Raw genomic sequence first — 23026 nt, forward strand, 5'->3', positions numbered from 1 at the left:
GGGTGACCATATTTTCCTACGTAGGGTGTCTGACTCACTCCATTCACTCTTACAGTTGTGTGTATCTGCAAGGCCGTGCACACAAATTAAATGCTGGAATTAAATGACACAGTCATAACCAATTTGCTTCTCAGCTTGTAGACCTGATTGTGGGTGACACGATGATCAGTTTGCATTGTTCTTCTGTCATAGCATAATAACTACACCGAACAACAACCACAGTCATGGCTCAGCGCTGCCTGTGTAAAGTGACAGTTGCTGTCTCTTTTACATGTTCTGTCTGGTCTGTGAGAAGTGCAGAGAGCCTAAAAAATGTCTCAGAAGGAAGAAAGGAGAAATAAGAATCAAGTGCACAAACTCTCTGTTCTTTTTGTGCTTTGTGCCAGCATAAATCAAAGACAGTAAATGAAATCAGTCTTCATTTTTATTTGTATGTATGTTCATTGATCACCTTAGTCTATTCTTATATATAAAGAATCTATATGGCAATTATGAAATTGGGAGAATATACATATGTAATAAATGTACAAATAAATTTATATATATATATATATTATACATATATACAGCTTATGCTATTATAGAACAAATCTCAAAGCCTGCAAGGTGAGCTAGAATGGAAGACATGCAAGGGAGGCAGAACATAGTACAGGTCAGGCAGTGCATAGTACATGGGAGAGAATACATAGTACATGGGGTAAAGTACATAGTACAGAGAAGGTAGTACATAGCACAGGGGATTAAATCCATAGTACATGGGAGACAATACGTAATACAGAGGCAGCAATGCATGGTACAGTCCTGAAGATGAGCGGGAATAAAAAGACTTTACTTCCCCTGTTTACTTTTCAAATGATTTCGGCTCAAATACTCAGTACAGTACAGCACCATATCATGGGTCTCTTGAATCCTTTCATTTCCACTCTTGTTCCTAAAAAGGTGAATTAGTTACTTTGCTGCAAATAAAACACCATGACCAAAAGTAATTTAGGAAAGAACAAGTTTATTTGGGCTTTTGGTGCCAAAAGAAAGAGCCCATCACAGTAGGGAGACCTGGCAGGAAGTGGCTGACCTGACAGCAGGAAAGGGAAGCTGAGAGATCAAAGCCTCAAACACAAGCATGAAACAGAAACTATAAAGACAAGTGGTGGGGCTGCAAACTCTCAGTCCATTACCAATTACAGTCTCCCTTAACCAAGGCCACACACCTGTACAACCTTTCCAACCGGCACTACCATCTGGTGACTACTTAAGTGATCAAATGCCTGATCCTATAGAGTATTTTTCTTCATCAAAACATCAAGCAAGAACCGAAGTTGTTACAATTTAAAAACTAAAGATTTTTATTTTTTTTCCTTAGACACGATTCTGCCTTACCTTCATTACCTTAACCAAACCCTTCAATAACTTCAACAATAAGGAACGTAAAGTGTGAAGAATTGGAAGTCCTTCCCTGTGGGAATGGGGATGAGAAACATACTATAGAACACTTTAAACGTTATTTCATTATTTTCTTCTAGAAAATAATGGCAAGATCAGTCCTAAAGTGTACATATAGGTATCTCAAATAATAACAAGTCCTCTCTGTATATATCGACATAGAAGTCATACGACCAGAGTAGAAAATAAAACTCAAACTCTAGACATTTCTCACAGATACAGTTTATCTTTATTTTTAAAAACTCAATAAACAAAAGTACTATAGTGAAGAAAAGTATTCTAAGCTCAGGGGCTTAATTTACTATTTTTCTTAGGCCAATTTACTCAGAAGAAGCAGTGACTGTAAAGTTAAGTAAGTAGCAAAAGTACGTGAAGGATTCCTCACACTCAATTTTGCCTTACTTTCCTGTAAAGGATCAGAATGCACTCAGTACAAGTGGCAGCTTTCCCATCAGTCATGTCTTGAGCACAGAGTTGCTTTTTCATGCCTGGTAAATGCTGACTGTGGGGCTCATGAAAGCAGGAGTGTTTGCAGAAGAGGGCTAACATCACAGAGAGATTACTCACACTATCCAGAAGTGAGAAGGAAAACTATAGTGAATGGCTGAAGGCATACTTGAAACAGCCTTGCTGTTATCACATGGATGTGACGTGTTTGCCGGCAACTCCTGGCAAGACCTTCAGTCCTAGCACAGACACCCACATGACAAGAGCATCCTGATTTGATCTTGGGAAGCAAGCCTTCCCTTTAAGTATCAGTGCTTTAATAGAAACGTCCTATAAACGAATTTCAGGCGTAAGGATACTTACTTTGATATTTTGAGAGTGACCTTATACTGGTTCATTTTGCTTTCAGAAAGAAGCACCAATTCAACTCCACTTGAGTGTGGCTTGGACTGGATTCAGATGTCTTGCTTCTCATACAGTGGTCTTGAAAAGAGTTAAGACACATTTTTAAAGACAGACTTTCACAAGTCCATTAGACTACTGCATGTCATAAGAGTTGACAGATCTTGACCTAAATCTTTAAAATTATAATTCCATTCCCCAAATTGTTTTAAGTCTATAGTAGGACTCACCCAGTTGGAATATGAAGCCTTCAATTATCTATAACAAGGTCAAAATAAAAACTGATAGAAATGGGATTCTCCGTTTTGTAAAATACCAATCAATGCCTAATTATCTATATTTTGAGTATCTGGCTCCATATAAAAATGGATTTGACACATTATGTCAGTTGCAACTGCTTAAGACATAAAAATGTACATATTGTTTGAGATTATAAGAAATCAGCCTTTTTACATTGTTTGGATTGACTAAGGAGGGCACATTTGTTCCAGATGTGAATGTGAGTCAACACAATGATATTTTCTGAAGGTAGGGTCACTCTTTCTACAGGATGTGCAAGCCAAAAGAGAAGATTGACTTGACTGCTACTGGTTTGGGTCACGTCTGGGCTCAGAGGAAAGCTCCCAATATGCTCCACTCATCTCACCTGGGGTGGGGGTGTTAAGGGCAATACAAGTATGGCAGGTACAAAGTTGAGAAATGGCACACTGAAGCTGGTGTAGCCCTAAGGCTAAAAAGATCAAAAAGAAGTCCTCCTCAACCTAACTTCTGTCTAGGATAGAGGAATTGATTGATTCCTTTTCTGTTTTGCATTCCAGAAAGTAAATTCTGTCCAGGAGGAAATACTTGGTTGCCCTATCTATGTCTGAAAAAGAAAATTCAAATGTTCCATTAATTGTCACAAAACAAACTGGTGGTATCAAAAGTGATATTATTGATGTTTTAAGTTTTGAAAAATGCGTGCATATTATCTCAACTCAAGACATCAAGCCATAGTAAAAATCCCATCCATCAACATGGGACCAAATTGTCAACTACCATCACTCCTAAGACCATCTTGACTCTCTTCAAAGGGCATAAAACCACAGTCAAGTGATTTTTACAGAGACTACCACCTATCGTGGAGATAGTTTCCTTCCATTGACACCTTCATTAGGACTCTATCAGAACTTTTCAACACCACCTTTCCAAGAATCAGAATATCAATACAGCTCATGATACTTAGAGATATAAAACACCAGGACGGTGAGATTTTAGACATGGAGTAATCAAGAATGATGCGGACTCAAAAATTTTACCAAACTCAGAGCTATTTATTCTTCAACTCTGAGGCTGCACATGATCCATACTTTCCCTTAAGGAGTGGTATTTACCCTCACAAGATAACAAATGTCTTACCAAGAACTTAATTTACTAACATCATAGATATTTAAAAGTATACTCAAAAACTTTCTAAAAACAACACTGTAAAACACAAAAACATTTGGCTGCATGAAAAACTTAAGGTCACATTCTGATCAAATAACAGGAAACTGAAAATAATCAGAAATATTCCTAATAAAATGTACACAGAAGCCTTATTACATCCAACAAATTAACATTTATAGAAGTAGTCTTAAAAGTTAATGGATTTTTAAAATATTTTACATTTATTTTTATCTGTGTGTGTATAGAGGTGTATGCCTGTGTGTATGTGTGCGTGCATGCATGTGTGTATAAGAATGTGCAATGGAGTCACTTCTCTCCTATTACCACATAGTCCTTGGGATAGCACTCAAGTTCGGTCAGGCTTTGTGACAGAAATTTGGACATGATGATACAAAATTACAGTTCCAGGAATTGGGACATTGAAGCAAGAGCATTGAAAGTTATAGGTCAGTCTGTACTATGCAGAGAGATCTACAACAAAATAAAAATTAAATCAGTCAATACATCAATGACAAATTTTGCTTGCCATTCAAAAGGGATGTCTAAATTTCTCCAGTCTTTCTTCTCTGTCATTTTTTAATCAGTAACTCAAGAAAAATCGTATCCTTCTCAAAGATCTCTGATACAGTTGGATAGCTGAGAGGTTTTGCCAGGTTAAAAAAAAATAACCTCACCAAACAAATTTCAGATCAAATTTCTCTCGTATGCTGCCTTTCATAGTCTTAAAAAATACTTTTCATTGTACAAAAATATGCCATAGTCATTATAAAATATATGTGTCTAAAACTTCTGTTTTCACAAAACAAGGAGTTCTTGTGAGTTCCAGGGAGCCGAATTAAAAGATCCACCTGAAACTGGTCAGATACATCCCTCAATTCCCTGGTAACCAATTTTTTTTCCTTAATTTAACTGTGTTCTTTGTTCTGTCAATTCCTTAAACAGGTATAAGAGACACAAAACATTTCCATGCCACAAACACCGGACAGGAACAAAGAGACCAGCTATGCCAGGATGTGGCCAGCACCGAGCCGTCTCTGCTTCCCCCATCCCCAAAGATGATGCCCACAAATAAGCTGGAAGCAGTCTTGAGAATCTGACACCCCAATTCCGTCAACATGTGGTATCTAATCTCCCACTTTTTGTTATAAAAAAGAGCTGGGAATGTTATAATTGTTCATACAAGTCATGCCCACTCCCTCCCCCATCCACTGAGACAGGCTGATCTTCAGCTTCCTGCCTGAGCTTGCTCTCTTTTCTGTCTTCCTCTCAGAGAGGCAGCTTTGTTTCTGCCTCTCTCCCAACTTCTCCACTCCCCCTTTCCTCTCTCTGTCTTCTTCTCCTTCTTCCTCCCCTCTCCTCTAAGGAATAAATATCCAATTCTATTCTGTACGATGCATCTATCCATGTGCCTCCTACCTACCACCTGCTTACACCACCGGGCTTGCTGGGGCCAGCCAGCCCACCATGTGTCACTCTGCCTGGGACCAGCTACTTCTTGGGGACCAGCAATCATCTCTGCCTGGGACTGGCTGCTCCCAGGGCCCACTGCCTGCTGCCACATGGCCCACTACCACCATTTGGGGACCAATAGCATTTCTGCTGCCTACTGCCACCAGGGATCTTGCAGCTTTTAAAAAAATCAAAACACTGCCCTCATATTCCAGTACCATCAAGCTGCTAGACTTGCTGCATACATTCAATCTTGGGCTATTGAGTCTTTGAGCTTTGCTTTCCAGTCTGAGTATTCTAATGTCTATTGTCATAATACCATCTCTTTTAAACTCCATTTCTAAAAGGTCATCTCTCTCATAGTGATATTTAAAAATTTTGAAAACTTTGTGAAGTCAAAATTTTATTTTATTCCCCTTGCAACTTCCATTTCATTGTGAGGATGGCCAGGGGGGGAGATTAATGAAAAAGTTTTTTAAAATCACTATGAAGTTAAGTAATTTTTCACAAGGATTTAGTAACATTGGAATTTTCATTTGATTTCTTTCAAAGTCACTTCATCTTTCTTCAATTTGATGAATATTTATCCTGAGCTTAATATTATACTGTAACTTTAAAATAATACCTGCAGTATAAGCTTTACTAGATAACTGAAAAAGAATTGGACAATTGCTGTGATTGATAATAATTCCTGCCAAAAAGCTGTCAGTACCATATAAGATGACATTTTTATAAGTTCCTAAATATATAATTTATTCAAGGTTCAGGTGGTTGAGCTCAGGGAATATTACTTTGTAATGTTATCTATCACAAGCATACCTGTTAGGCAGCCAGCAACAAAAACAAAAGAAGAAATACAACCAAGAAACAAAAACCACACAAGACTGTTTACCTACTGTGATGATCAAATCTTTGTTGCCAACTTGGCTGGTATATTATATAATCACAGAATCGTGGAGGAGCAACTCCGATTATGTCTACCAGGGCATGTCCAGAAAGTTATAACTGAGGTGGAAAGATCAATCCTGAATGTAGGAGGCACTGTCATGGGGGAGGAGCCCTAGCATTCCTCTGTGTGTGGGGGGGGTGTGGGTGTGTGTGTGTGTCTGCTCCTTGACTACCTTTGACCCTAGTTGCCATACTTCCCTAACCATGATGACTCTACTCTGTAAATACAAATCAAAGGATTTAGTAACATTGGAATTTTCATTTGATTTTCTTTCAAAGTCACTTCATTATTCTTCAATTTGATTAATTCAATTTGCTTAAGTTGTTTCCATCAGGCATTTCATAACAACAGTAAGAAAAGAAAACTGGTGTCAGTGAGTGTTACTGTTGCTGTGATAAACCTAGTGAGATAGTTAATAGGCCTTTAGAACTGGACTGGTGAGGGATATTGAAGAGTTGAGAACTGTGAGGTGGAGAACCACAAGAATGTTCTAAGTAGAACCCAAAGAGCCTTTTTAGGGGGTTAATCTGAGAGACTAGAGTGCAGATCGAAATGTGGACAGCTAGAAACCTGGCTCATGAGGTGTCCCAGGGGAACAAAGAACCTCAAGGCCTTTCGTGCTATAATCAATAAGAATGTGCTTCCAGTTTGTGTGCTGAGAACTTGAGTGTGGCCTAAATTGAACAGTGACAATGTAGGTTAAGCTTAAGTTGCAATAGTTAAAACCAGGACCTCAGAAATGCCAGGACTCTGTGATGAATGCCAAGAAAAGCCACAGCAAAAATAGATGGATCCCACACAAGGCAGAGGTCATGTTCTCTGAAAGGAAATAAGTTGAAAGTGTGTGGTATCCATGGTTATTGGAGTCAGGCTGACTTCATTTTAAGGCCCTAGATGAAGATGCGAGGGTGCAAGATTTGGTTTTGACCCTGCTGGTTCTTGATCATGCTTTGGTCTGATCTTTCCTGCTGTAAATTTCTTCCCATTTCAGAATAAGATTTACTTTATACCATTGGATATTTCAGAAGCCTAACATTTATTTTGTATTGTACAGGGCCTCAGAGTTAACAAATTGTTTTAGTCTTAAATGACACTGTCTTGAAAGAGCCTGTAAGGGTATTTCAACAGATATGCAACTTAAAGGTAAAGGCTTACAATAACTATCATGGGCATTTATCAGTCTGTGTTTCCTGACTGCAGAAACCAGGGGAGCATGCACCTTCCCCTTCCACCGCCATGCTTTCTCCAACATGATGTTGTGTATGCTCAAACCATGAAGTAAAAGCTCAAGCCGTGGCCTCAAGCCAATTCTTCCCTCTTTCTTCATCTTGGATAGTTTTATCACAACAATAAGAAAACATAACCAATACAGTCATGCAGCACGTATTCTAATTAGTCGCATCAATGCAAACCCAGGGTCAGAAATCAGGAGATGAAAGCTGAAAGATCAGAGAAGCAAAGTAGCAAACCACAGCCATTCCTAGCCTTGCCAACTCCTCAGTCAAAAAAGGGGCCAAGCTTCTGTTTCTGCCCCATCTTATCACTTCCTCACGCCGCACAGCCATATCATTTCATGTTTCCTCCTCCCAAGTGCTGGGATTAAAGTGTGTTCCACCATGGCCTGTCTTCTGCGGTTACTAGTGGCTAGCTCCCCCCTCTGGTCTGTAGGCTACCTTTATTTGTTAAAGCACAAGCAAAATATCACAACACAGTAGCCCTCTGCATGCCCTGTTTGCTTCTTAGTTTCACACAAGTGAGAACTTCCCATTTCACGGTTCAGTTATGTCCTGTGAATCAGATGAAATTTAAAAATAGGCATCTATTCTCACCTAATTATTTGTATATATATAATATATATGGACTGGAAAATCCTGGTATAGTTCTTACTATGCAAAAGTCCCATGAGAGTGTCTACATATTCTAAATAATTTCCTTTCTGAATACATTTTTATAAGTTGTGTTGTACTGAGCACACAGTATTTGAGTGAGCAGTAAGTACTCAAAATGAACACCTAGTTTAAAATTAAATCGGTTTTCCAAATCTGTTGGAAATCTAGATACAATAGTCATTTCATAAAAATATATAAAAATTTAAAGTACAATTATGAGGGAAATTATTAAGGCTTAACTCTGTGAAATTGGAATATGGCAAATGTTCTCAAAAATATTGGTGAACTACCTGACCTTGAGTGAAACGATTAAGCTTTCTGGGCATCTGTAAGAATGACTGCCTATTAGTATTTATTGGAAAGCATTTGTTGTATGTTACGTCCTTTGAAACATGAATGTTCTGGAAAATTTAAAAAATTGTATCACAGTTTCCAAGTGCCAATAGTTTTATCAAAACAAAAATAAGGTAAAACTTTAACTGTTAGAAATGATAATAAACATTAAAATGTGCACTAAAAAGGCATTTACCTTTGGCAAATAATTTCAAATCTTTGGGTATTACAAATTATAGCATGCACTGACTTTCCTTTTGCAAAGTGTGCAAATGGATACAAACTATTTATTAGTGGCCTTGGCGTTGGAGCTGACATAGAGAGAGCTCCAATGTGCTTGAGTTTCAAAGTGCCCCTATCACAGTCTTCCCCAACAACCTGAGAATATAATAGTTCCTGAGGAAGATCCTTTAGTAAAAGACAGACATTTCATTAATTTGTTATTTTATCAGTGTTTTACAAAAGCCCTATGGCCAGGGGATCAGTAAGCTTGTGGCAGCGACTTTGAAACAATGTGGTTTAAATTCCCAGTGTGCTTATAGAGTCTGTCTAGATACTGCAGTGAACAAAAAAAAATTAAAAATCCTCTGGGAACCCAAGTTGCAGCAACTCTGCTGAAAAGCACAGTGCGATCCATTCAGCATGGACTGTCAGGAAAAGCTTTTCTTTGAAGTTCCCGTGTTGCTTGACTGGGATTGTTTCTGTTCTTTTCAGAATCAGCATATGTTGAATGAACAGTAAGGCAAGGAGACTGCCAGGAAAACAACAATTCCAAAAGGATATTAAAAGGAGAAGATTTATACAGAACATGGGGGGATTTACAGAGAGATAGATAAATATACATTTCTCTGTTATATTTTACAAGTATGAACCTGGGTTCTGCTGAGATGGTTCTGAGAGTAAGGGCACTTGCTGATGAATTTGATGACCTGAGTTGAATCTCCAAAGCATATATAAAGGTAGGAAAGGATTGACTTTCATATGTATGCTGTGGCACTTGTACATAACACACACATATGCAGGTAACAAACACATAAATGTAAGAATGATTTAAAATATGAGAATGGTGATGATAACTTTATAAAATAATTTAATTACAACAAATTACACTGATATACTAATGTAGTGATTTTATATGATTGTCCAAATATGTATGGAAGCTGGTTTTTGGCACAGAAGCCAGAAACACACATTGAAAAAAAAAAAACAACATCCTTATCAAACAGCATTGGTCAAACTGGATATCAGCATGTAGAAGAATGCAACTAGATCCATATTTACTATCCTGTATAAACTCAAGTCCAACTGGATCAACATAAAACCAGATCCACTGAAGCTGATACAACGGAAAGCGGAGGGCAGCCTTGAGTATATTGGCACAGGATAAAACTGTGAACACTAAAATAAACTGTGGGGACTCATGAAATTGAAAAGCTTCTGTAAGGCAAAGGACACTATCAATTGAACAAAACAACAGCTTACAACATGGGAAAAGACTTTCACCAAGTCCACATCTGATAGACGACTAATATCAAAAATATACAAAGAACTCAAGAAACTAGATATCAAAAATCTAAAGTCCACAATTGAAGAATGGGGTACAGACCTACACAGAGAATTCTCGATAGAAGAATTTTAGATGACTAAGAAACAGTCAAAGAAATGCTCAGCATCCTCAGCCAGGAAAAGGCACATCACAAAGACTCTGATATTCCATCTTACACATGTCCAGAATGGCTAAGATCAAAAACACAGGTGACAACTTGTGCTGTTGAGGGTGTGAAGCAAGGGGAACACTCCTTCACTGCTGGTGGGAGTGCAAACTTGTATAGCCACTTTGGAAAGCAACATGGAGATTTCTTAGAAAATTAGAAATTGATTGACCTCCAGACCTAGCTATACCACTCTTGGCCAAATACCGAAAGGATGCTCCAATTATATCCCAAGGATAACGGCTAAACCTGATGCACAACCTGTTCATAATAAACATAAGCTGGCAGCAACCTTGATGTTGTTCAACCAAAGAATGCATAAAGAAAATGTGGTATATTCAGAATGAAATATAATATAGCTGTGAGAACAATGACATCTTGAAATTTACAGGCAAATGAATGAAACTAGAAAAAAAATAACCCTGAGTGAGGTAACTCAAACACAGAAAGATCAATGTGCTATGTATTAACTTATAAGGGGATATACAAGGGATATATAAGTAATTATGCAAATGATAACCAACTATGATCTGTAGACCCAGAGAGGGTTGGTAAAGGGGAAGGTTTAGGGGAAGACAGAGGTCTCCATGGGAGGCAGGAATAATTTTATGGGTAGACCGGAGGCGGTTAAGAAAAGGAGATGGGGAATGAGGGGAGTATGGTGTAGAGAGAGTGAATGCATGAAGAGACACTGGGATTGAGGGGTAATTTGGAGGATTGTGTGGAAACCTAGCCCAATGGATACTTCCTTGAGTGTATGAGAGTGATCCTAATGAAGACCTCTAGTAATGAGAGATACAGAGTCTCAATTGGCCATCTCTTGTAGCAAGACAAGGCTTCCAATAACTATACTCAGTTCATGTTCAATTGAGTTGTTGGCCAAGAGTATCCCATTGAAATCCCCAAATAACCCAGGCTGATGCTAAGATAAATGGTTGTCTCTCCACAAACTGACAGATGAGTCCCATTGCTGAGTACAACATTTTCATACCACATGGAAAATGAAGAAATTCAGCTGGTGCCTACATCAAGTTTTTACCTCTAAGTTATAGAATCCTTGGTGTGGGAAGGTACTCACAGACTATCAAAAGAAAAACGTGAAAACCAGGGCAGCCACAAAACCCTTGGACCTAAAATCTGTCCTGCCTGAAAATTATGCCAGGGCAATAGCGGCACAGAACTTGTGGTAGTAGCCAACTCATGTCTGATTTGACTTAAGACCTACTCCATGATAAAGAACCTCCTATACTCCACACTGCATGGATAACCAAGGACCAGAGACTAGATAGCCCAGAGACCTAGGGTAAAATGAAACACTGCTGCTTAAATAGTCAGTAAAATGATTCCTAATAATATTCTGCTATACTCATACATAGGTGCCTTATCCAGCCACCATCAAAGAGACTTCCTCTGGCAGCAGATGGGAACAGACACAGAGACCAAAAGTCAGACAGACATGAGGAGAGTGAGTCTAAATTGGGGGTCTCCAACAAATTCCTACCCCCTGAGCTCAGGAAATACACGGAAGAGGATGTAGAAAGACTGTGTATACCCAGAAGACACCCAAAAACTAAGACCCTCTGAATCAACTAAGCAAGGACCTTATGAACTCACAGAAATGAAATCAACAAGCACAGAGCCTACAAGAAGGGCCTGCAACAGGTTTTCTTCATATATATCATAGTTATTACTTAGTATTTTTATGAGACTCCTGACTCGGAGAACAATTAGATCTCTGTGTCAGGTGTCTGCTCTTGGGACTCTTTTGCTCCTGTTGGGCTTCTGTGTTCAACTTTGATTATGAAAAATTTTGCTTCATCTTATTATTTTTTATTATCTTTTAGAAACCAATTTTTCTAATGAGATACAGAATGGGAGTAGATCCAGACTAGAGGGGAGGTGGGGGACCATCTGGGGAAGATAAGAGGGAGGAGAAACTAAAATGAAGATATGTTGAATGAGAAGATCATTATATCTTTAATAAAAGAAAATTATTATGGTGTAAAATATATTGTTGTTAATAATACCTTATTATTTCTTATAACATTTGAGTGTGGCAATTAATGCCCATGGACCACTTGTTGCTTATTTCAGATCATCAATTGCCCTCCACTGGAAACATCTTGAAAGAGACTATTGTATTATATTCAGAGGTTTTGCATTGCTAGCTCCCTTTAAACACTTCTGTGCAATTTGCTTTTCCTCTTTCAGCTTAAAGTTCAATATTTCAAAAAGAAAGTGGCTTTATAGAAGTAACACATCTGGTTTTCATCTTCATCAGTAACTTTCCTGTCATACACAGTTGCTAAGTTCCTCTTTTTAAAAATAATATAGTCAAAAGTTCAAGTTTAACAACTTACTCAAAAAATCAAGCTATGTGCATTCCACTTCACGCATCATCACCAGCAATAAAAATCCTGAGATCAGAAGATTGCTTGAGGCATTTTGACACTGCATAAAAGAGAATACCATTCTACCTGCTTCTGGGAACCTTATGGATCTGCACTGTTGCTAATGATGCACTTGATCATTTCTTCTGTGAAATAAGCAGATCTGATTTCTAGGATGTATCAAGGTGGACAAAAGTGCAGTGGAAACATTATTTCAAATCCAGAAAGAACTTTTTCTAATCACAACTCAAATGGGCATGTGATCTACTTTTCCCCAAGGTGATAAAAATTTTACTGTTGATAGTGGCCAATAATTGTGGGTTATATAAAGGAAATGACATATAGATACTACAGGGATGAATTTCAATTTCATGATTTTCATTATAATTGATAAATTATACAACTAGGTATAGTTTTCTGTACCTATTTTATCCACTATGCTATTTTTTAGTTTTGACATGTAGCTGAAAATCAGTTATTATTACAATTGTTTGGAACAATAATGTGTAAAAATCTTCACATACACACATAAAATGCTTTGTGCAGTTTCTGCTTCTCACGTCCCCTCAAGGATAGTAATAGCCCACACATCAAGCAATATCAAAGAGCAAAGCCAAAAGATAGAAAGTAGCAGGACAGAATGAAAATAGAAGTCCTGCAGAATGAAAGTACTGACTTCTACAGATGGCAAAATAGCTAACTACAGAGAAAGTGCTATTGTTTTCCAATCCCTGGACTCAGTGTGAACACCAAAAATACTGAGATAAAGTAATGAGTCTTGTTAATTTTAGTGTGTATTTTTTTATTTGTAAGTGGTTTATATTTAAAAAGAAATAATAAGACAGTTTTCTGGTCTATCATTCAGAGTGATGCTTAGTGTTCCGCACCTCTGTCTGTCTGTCTGTCTATCTATCTATCTATCTATCTCTACCTCTCTCTCAACTTTAGTTATTAAAAAAAATAATCTCTCTGACACAGGTTCATTGATTTTCAAGATCGGGTAAAATGAAAATACATATTCAAGCCACAAAAGGAATTTTAAAAATTAGATAAAAATATAGGTCATGATTAGTTATATGGATCAATATAGAACTATGAATGCCTCCTAATAAGTTTTGGGGTAACAGCTAGGTTTTTGATGGAGAGAGGCATGTATTTGTGAAGATAGTATATTAATATATTAGAATACAATTAGAATGCATATGCATAGTGATATTTTATTTATGTTTTGATACATAACGATTGCCTAAATATCAGAAGGGCAAAGCTCAGCTACTAGAGGTCAGGAAGTAGTGGCACACACCTTTAATCCCAGGATTTGGGAGACAGAGGCAGGTGGATTTCTGTGAGTTCAAGGTCACCCTGAGCTACACAAGATCGACGCAGAAACAAATCCAGGTGGTGGTGGCTCCACACCTTTAATCCCAGTACTCAGGAATCACATGTTTTTAATCTCAGCACTGGAGAGAATATAAAATGGGAAGAGAGAGGCTCAGATTGCTTAGTCGGCTAAGTCTTCTTTGTCCACTTAGTCTGCAGTCACCCAGCCTTGGTAGAGGTAAGACTTCTCTAGTGGCTTGGCTGCTTTGCTTTTCTAGTTTACAGATTGAACCCCAATTTCTCTCTCTGGGTTTTTATTATTGGAGCTACACACACACACACACACACACACACACACACACACACACAATTATTCCATTTTATCTCCTAAAAGCTTATCATTTCCAATGACTATTGTGAGGATCAAGTGGTGTGTGTGTGTGTGTGTGTGTGTGTGTGTGTGTGTGTGTGTGTCATACACACATTTATGTTTGTGTGTGTGGTAGGGGCACAGGTAATGCTTACTGCAAATTTTACTAAAATGACAGCACTTTAGAGTGAGCATTAGCTCCACTTCCCATATTCTCAGATATGAGCAAGCAGCCTCAATCTTGGCAATTGTAACTTAGAACTATTTTTCATAATAACAAACTGAACCCTTTATCAGTGAGCCTATAATAAATCTAACTTATTGCTTGGTGCCTGAGTATTGTATGTATTCTGTCAATCATATTTTAAATAAACGCCGATTGGCCGGGCAGGAAGTATAGGTGGGTCAACCAGACAGGAAGTAGAGATGGGCCAATGAGAACAGGAGAATTTTAGGAAGGAGGAAGCCCATTCTTCCCATTCCTGCCCAGACCACAGAAGAAGCAAGATGTAATCTTCCCTGCTAAGAAAGGTACCCAGCCATGTGGCTAACATAAATAAGAACAACGGGTTAATATAAGCTATAAGAGCTAATAAGTAGCCTGAGATAATGGGCCAATCAGTTTATAATTTATAGAGACCTCTGTGTGGTTTTCTCTGGGACTAAATGGCTGGGGTACCAGGTGGGACAGAAACCCCAACAAGCCAGCCCACATGTTACAACAATTGCTTATATCAAGTATTGATACTTGATTTTTTATTAAGTAATTGTTGCTCACTGCAAAATAATTAGCACATAAAATCAATGCTATTAAGTGGGGTAGTTTCTCTGACAACCCTGACCATGTTTGTAGATCTTAGGAATAAGATTGGAGAAGTAGTGTTGAAGGGTTTGAAACTGCAAGATAGAGCAAGACTAAGATGATACAGAGGTAGCTCAATGGGCAATTATGGTTGGAGTGTGGAAGAGGAGAAGGCTGCCAGAAATCTAGACAGTAAATATTAAGCTCATATTGTTTCCAAGGAAAGTAAGGATTGTGTTAAGGATTGAGTCAGACTATCCATGTTGTGTTCTGGTGAAGCCACTATCCATATCCATATTACTTTTTTTTTTTTATTGAGAAAAGGAAAAAAGAACAAGTTTCCGCCTCCTCCCAGCCTCCCAATCCCCTCCCCCTCCTCCCACCCTTCTCCCCCACCACCACTCCTCTCCCCCTCCCTCTCCAGTCCAAAGAGCAGTCAGGGTTTCCTGCCCTGTGGAAAGTCCAAGGTCCTCCCCCCTCCGTCCATATCTAGGAAGGTGAACATCCAAACTGGCTAGGCTCCCACAAAGCCAGAACATTAAGTAGGATTAAAACCCCGTGCCATTGTCGTTGGCTTCTCATCAGCCCTCATTGTTCGCCATGTTCAGAGAGTCCGGTTTATCCCATGCTTTTTCAGTCACGCTGCGGTGAAAAAAAAAAATGACTTCTCGAATTTTGCATGCAAATGGATGGAAATAGAAAACACTATACTGAGTGAGGTAACCCAGACCCAAAAAGATGAACATGGGATGTACTCACTCATAATTGGTTTCTAGCCATAAATAAGAGTCACGGAGTCTACAAATGGTAAACCTAAAGAAGCTAAATAAGAAAGTGAACCCAAGGAAAAACATAGTTATCCTCTTGCCTAGGGGAAGTAGACAAAATTGCTGGGGAGAAAATTGGGATCTTGGGGGTGGGGTGGGATGGGGGTAAGGTTAGATGGGGAGAGAAAAGGGAGAAGGGGAGGATGGGGGAACTTGGGGAAAAAGGATGATTGGGATAAAGGAAGGTTGAATAGGGGAGCACAGAAGCACAATTCTTAGTTAAGGGAGCCACCTTAGGGTTGGCAAGCGACTTGAACCTAGAGTGGCTCCCAGGAGCCCAAGGCAATGTCTCCCGTTAGTTCCTTGGGCAGCTGAGGATAGGGAACCTGAAATGACCCTATCCTATAACAATACTGACGAATATCTTCCATATCACCATAGAACCTTCATCTGGTGATGGATGGAGATAGAGACAGAGACCCACACTGGAGCACTGGACTGAGCTCCCAAGGTCCCAATGAAGAGCAGAAGGAGGGAGAACATGAGCAAGGAAGTCAGGACCACGAGGGGTGCACCCACCCACTGAGATAGTGGGGCTGATCTATTGGGAGCTCACCAAGCCAGCTGGACTGTGACTGAAAAAGCATGGGATAAATCCATATCATTTTTATATCATGAAAATTTAAATGAAGTTGAATAAAAGACTAATGGGCCAAGTTAATTGGTGGGGAAAATTTCAAGACAGTGTAACATTAATTTGTGGTATGATAATTGCTTTCTACATTCACCTAAGTTCATAGTGCAGAGGAATAGAAAGTAGGGCAGAAAAACACAAAAATAATGTGTGTAAGTTCAAGTGTGGTTAATGCTGAGGACAGCCCAAAGAGAGATGAGCACCATCAGGGATAAATGTTGGACTTTGCTTTGACACAATAGCAAATGTGCCTTGAGGGTAAAAGCTTACTAATCAAGAATTCCAGGGTGTAAGGTTGTAACAACCCAAATTGTTAAAATGTCCATTTGCGAAGTGATCATTTGAACAATAACTGCACCCAGAACATCTTGCTTCATCAGGAAACCTATTTTGCTTACTGCGGTTCATTCCGAGAAGTACAAGAAGACCGCAATGATTCTGATTGAGGGACACCAGGCTGTCAATCTGGCAGCAGAAACTTGGTGACACCTTGCAGTGCTGGTTTTAGTGACACTGAAGTCAGAGTGAGAAAGTCTTAGACCCTTATATGAAGTTTCAAGAAAGCTATTACATCCAGACAAGGCACAATAGAGTCAGAAACTCTGTCTGGAACACCTGAATAGACCTGTCTGTGAATCCGTAAAAATAAAGCCTGTCTTGTGCTGAAGAACCAAGGATTTAGGAAATGCCTGAAACATGAAGCTGCAAGGAACAGAACTGGGAGGTGACAGCTACCCACACCCACTGGGGTCAAATACGCTACTATGTGAACTACAAGATATGGGGATTCCATCTTCCTCTGACTGAATTCTTCGTTACACTTCTCATTCTATCATTCAGGATGGGAATGGTTACTTTGTAACATTGTATGTCAGAGTGATGATGACATGGGCTAACAGGTGGAAGATTAAATCTTTGTACTTTGAGTAGAGCTTAAACTGGTCAGCCTGTGTAATTTTGAATACTAACTGAATATGTGTTGCTTCATGAGTCAATACAGATTAGGGAATGGGAATGTGGTTTAAACAAGAAATGTCCTCCATAAGCTCATGTGTTTAGACTGTCCTCAGTGTGGCACTGCATTTGGAGTTTGAGGAACCTTAAGTGTGTGGGGAGAGGAATCTCTGAAAATACCATGGCCAGAGGAGTAGTGATCTGTGTACGATAAGAAGGCAGTTTGGTTCTATAGCTCAATAACCAGTGTTGGTTCAGTCTTCGAGGGTGGTTTATTTTAGGCATATTTAAGTACAGCACAATTTGGCAAAGTTTCGTGGTGATAATTAACTAAACCCCATGTGCACAACAAAGTTTAAGACACGATTAGATCAAAACTCTTTGTAAAGTACAAGTGATAACTTTCATGAAAATAGGTTCTTTAACTGAGAAATCCAGCTTCAGATGAAGGTCTGGAGGACTCAGTGTGATCTCCACCTCACACATAGTGCTAAGTTCACCAACCTGTTAACCACATCCATTTCCAAACTTCTGGGTGGAAAACAAACTATACATCGCATCCTTTGAAGAGACAACCCATGTGTGTTTAGCATTCCTGGTTCCCCTATACTTATCTGTAAAAACAAGGGCCTCTGGGCCTCTTATACTTAAGGATGTGGAGTTTCACTGTAAGAGGATCACTAAGAGGAAGGCCTTAAAAGTTTGTGACTTGGCCTATTCCTTTTCTCTCTTTGTTCTCTCACCATCCCAGTGTCAGCAGTCAACACCATTCTTTTGCAACTACAGATGAGATTTACCATGTTTCCCCTCTCCTGGTAGACGATATTTTTAATCCATGAGCACAAATAAAACTTTCATTTTGTAAATTAAGCTATAATATTTTATAAAGCTAAATAGTAAGAGTGTTGAGATATTTAGCATTGAATATTATGTTATGGTTATATATTGATATGTTACTATTTCAAGTATTTATTTATACATAAACATTAATGTTCTTAAGTTAGAAAAAGTATTTATTTGGGAGTATCCTATGGAGTACATTAAGCCCACCAACATATGATTATGCATGTTGTGCAATGAGAAAAGGCAGTTGTTCCAGGAAAATGTTTAAGGGTTGGAATGCATCTTTGTCATGTCATAAGCTGAGTTCTCCATAGAGGTGTATATAGTTAAAGTAGTCTTAAGTTGTCTCAAAGGGTAATGTAGCAAAATCTAGGATATCTATTTGAAAATTTTAATTATCTATGCTTTTCCACCTAGAGCAACATTTCACATATAATTTTCTTAGAATGAGTGAGAATCAAAACAATGGTCCTCAGAGGAGTTGAGTGCTGGGTACCAGGGTTTTGGGGAAATGGGCAAAAGGTTAGTAGATGGATAATAATTATAGTTAATAAAAGCAAGAGAATTTGATAAGTGATTATTACAGAGTACAAATAATTAGTTAATTATAATATTGCAAAAGTTGAAAGGATTTTGTGGTGTGGGAAGTATTTCTATGCGTTGATTTTATTGGTTAACGAATACCGAAGTTCCTTTGGCCCATGATAGGGCAGAATAGAGCTAGGCAGGAAAACTAAACTGAATGCTGGGAGAAAATAGGTGGAATCAGTGAGACACAATGTAGCTTCCACGAGAGACAAATATGCAGGAACCTTGCAGGTAAACCACAAGCCTCGTGGTAAAATATAAAATAATAGAAATGGGTTAATTTAAGATGTAAGAGCTAGCTAGAAATACACTTAAGTGACTGGTCAAGCAGTTATTTAATTAAATAGTTTCTGTGTGATTATTTTGGTCATGGTGACTGGGAAATGAATTAACAGTTTCTGCCAACAATTTTGACTGTTTTCACTATGAAAATATGGTAATATCTGAGGAGATCGGTATATTTATCTACATTAAACAACACATGGTGTATAAATTTATTGAAGCCACAGAATATAATGTGTGCCTGTAATACTAGTATGTGGGAGGGTGAGGCAGGAGGATTGAGAATTTCATTAGAGCAAAAAGACAAGTTTTCTTCTAAAAACTATTTTAAAATGTGTCTAATGTTTTCCTAGTCTCATATTCTAATTCCATTCTCATTTCTTCTCAATTTTATGTTGATAAAATTGACAAACAAATTGTCCATGTTTAATATGTTGTATATGGTATTTTTATAGACATACTTATGATGTTCAGTCTTCTGGCATTGTGAGACAACATTATTGTCAGTAAATATTCAAAAATTGAACAAACAAGTTGCACAGACACACAACAAAAAAGTCATATACAACCAGTATCTTAATGTTTTAAGTAAATTTATAATTTTATGTTAGGTCACATTCATAGCTATCTTTGATTCTATGGAGCCCTCCACCCTAAATAGGGCATGCAGTCAAAACTCAGCTAAAATATTATCAATTTCAAACCCATTGGATTATCTACCTTATCACATATTTACCTTTGTGTAAGTAGGTAGTTTATAAGAAAATTTGATCTAGTTTCTAGTTGTGTTTCACCTTACAATGCAAAATTACCTACAATAGTCCCGATGCAATGTTTTAGGTCTCCAGACCACCTTCATCCTGCTTATCTGCGGCTTGAATATTTGGTCAACACCTTATTTCCTCGCCAAGACTCTAGTAGATGAAAATTTATTCATTTTATAATTCTGACTTTTAAAAAAATTAACATTGATTGAGCAGTTTTCATGTGTGTGTGCCATAGGACATTGTTGAGGCCATTTATCTCTCTGTCTCTTTGTATCTGCCTTCTGCCCTTGCAACCGCCTCCCCAAAATAAAACAAAATAAAATGTAAGAGAAAATTAAAGAGAGAGAGAGAAAAGAGAAAATTCTCATCATGGAAGTTCTAGTGTGACACAGTGAGTCACACAGTACTGCCTTTTGTTCATGTATTTTTACTTGCTAGAGTTTGTTGCAAGGAGTCATTGGTCTGGTTCAGGTCTCTGGTTTCTGCTACACCATCGATTCTGGGCCCTCACTGGGACTCCTCTTGGATATCCTGTGCCATGTGTGTGGAGAACCTGCAGCTTTGGGTCTGCGGAACTGGCCCCTTTACGTGCTCCAGCAGATCACAGTTGGGGTGGATATTGGGGTGAGCCAATTCATAACCCTGGTTCTGGGGCTAGGTAGTTACGTGGTTGGTCAGCATCCCAGCTCCCATGTACACAACCCTACGGTGAGCTCTCCAGGCTAGTTTATCTTATGCAGAAATGAGCAAAGGTCGTAGCTAATTGTCCTGCTTCATGAACCCAGCATTGGCTTACCCACACCTACATTATCTGGGCGAGCTCTATGCTGCCCATGTAAGTGTAGGATTACTCTTCTGAGCTCTTCAGCTGGTGAGGGGCAGGCCTAACTCTCCTAATTTAATGACCTCAGGGTCAGCTCTCCTAACTGCCAAAGGTGGGGAGGAGGAAGAGATGGTATCTCTCCCTCACCTTTGCCACTGTATGGCAAACAAAGTCAGAACCAGATCTCCCAAGCTCACATTCTTTGGGCTGATTCACCAGCAACCCCTGTCAACATGATTCATGCTATTCTATTGTGCTGCCCAGGTGAGGAGCAGAGCCTGTATTCCTTAGTGTGACAGCTGGTCAGCTCTCTGGCTCCTATGACCTCTGGGCCCACTCTCCCATCTGCCACAGGTGGAGAAGAGCATCTCTTGCTCACCCATGCCACCAAATGGCAGATGAGGGGTAGATTCATTACACCCCTCACACACCACCATCCATGCCCCTACCCTACCCCCATCAACAGGGCCAATTCTACTCTGCTGCCCAGGTTAGTTGTAGGACCTGTTCTCCTGAGTGCTGCAGGAAGTGAGGACCGGGGGCCAACTCTCTACAGCCCTATTCTCTTGGATTTCAGTGGTGTCAGGAGTAATTGACATCAACATACAGACTATGTCTGCAACAGGACCATAAGCTCAGACATCATTATGACCCGGGGTGGCAATTAAGCCACTTACCTAAGCCTGCTCTTCACCGCTTTTACCTCTTCAGATATGTTTCTGTCCATAGAACATGAATCTCTCTCTCCTTCTCTCTCTCTCTCTCTCTCTCTCTCTCTCTCTCTATATATATATATATATATATATATATATATCATTCATATCACACCATATATTTGCTCATCATACTAGTGCCATACTGCCCAGTGCTTCAAGACATTGGCAGCTTGCATTTTATCCTCAGTGTCAGGCAGACTACCTTGAACTATTTTATTTTTAATACCATCTGTTCGCTTTTAAGTTTTCTTTAGAAAATAATCTAATTTTAACTTTTGTTCTTTTTAATAATCAGGTTGATCCTTTTTATTGAATTATATGAATGTTTTATATTTTTATATATCAATCATATAATTATTATATGGTTTGCAAATAATATATCTTATTTTCCAAACTATCCTTTTGGTTTCTTGCTTACTTTTTTGGGGCAGAAGTTTTCCATCATGCTACAATCCAGTTTTTCCTTTTTGTTGCCTGTGTTTTGAACAATCACTTTTGAGCTTAGAATCTTGAAGAAATGATTTAAAGAGCAAACATGTTTCCCATAACGTTGCAGAAGTCTGGTGGAGGTCAATGCAGCAATACCCTTGGCAGATTCTACTGTTCTAATGGGCTCAGTTCCATGAGCCACAGTGTGAAATCTCTGGAGCACCCAATTCACACCAATAAAGAAACTGGAAAAAATGCTGTTGTTACTAGTTTTACTTTCATTGTGACAGTTAAATCCTTGCAGAAAAAATTATTCACAAACTATTTAAAAAATAAATGGACAAGGCTAAAGGCTTCTTTTTAAATGATGGAAATGAGATTTGTGGTTGAAATTGTGGTTCATGGTTCTGAGTTTAATACTGCCTGCTCTTCTGTTCTGAGAAAAAAATGGGAATGTGTGAGTTATGAAATTTCACCAATTTATTTCTTCATAATTTAGTGCTTTATGGCCACACAAATGCTGATGATCAATATTTAATGTATTTTATCTCAAAAAAGTTTCTGAAGTATCTACTCATGCTTACCATTGGGATGAACATGATAATAAAGTACCACACATTTCATTACAAAAACAAAATCTTGAATACAAGCATATATTATAATACTGAAAGTATAATGTAAAAGGGCTATATTGTGGTATTATGTAACTATTTTCAAGGGGTCACACTTCAAATGTTTTCTTCAGTTCAAACTACTAGCAGTGGGTATGGGGACTAATGGAGTTGATGGACCTCTAAACAAAGATATTCTATCAGAAGAAGTAGTATGATAGAGATCAGAGAGAAAAAGGTTAACAATCTAAGAGCATATGAATCTGTATTTTTATACCTTCCATCTGTTTTGATAAAACCAACATGTTCTACACTTCTCAGGAGCTACATAAAATAGATCAAGATGCCTGCAGACACAGGATGAGATTTTGTACACAGGCAGCAGGGACAAGGGAGAGAAAAGTAAAGGTCACCAGGGCCACTGTGAGTAATATTTATTCTTTAGCAAATGTTTTAATACTCACCGGGTGTAGCATTTTGCTAGCACTACAGTCTTGATCATGTGAGCAGAGCTATTAGCAATCACGCAGAGATACAGAACAGTATGCTCTGGAGTGTAAGCCGAGCTGGCTGCTCTCCCCCAGGGCTGAACCGGGTGCTTCTTTTCTACATTATTGTTTT

Source organism: Microtus oregoni, unplaced genomic scaffold (genome assembly GCF_018167655.1).
Source record: "Microtus oregoni isolate MIOR12 unplaced genomic scaffold, Mior012 000004F_ref0000308, whole genome shotgun sequence".
Classification (NCBI taxonomy): domain Eukaryota; kingdom Metazoa; phylum Chordata; class Mammalia; order Rodentia; family Cricetidae; genus Microtus; species Microtus oregoni.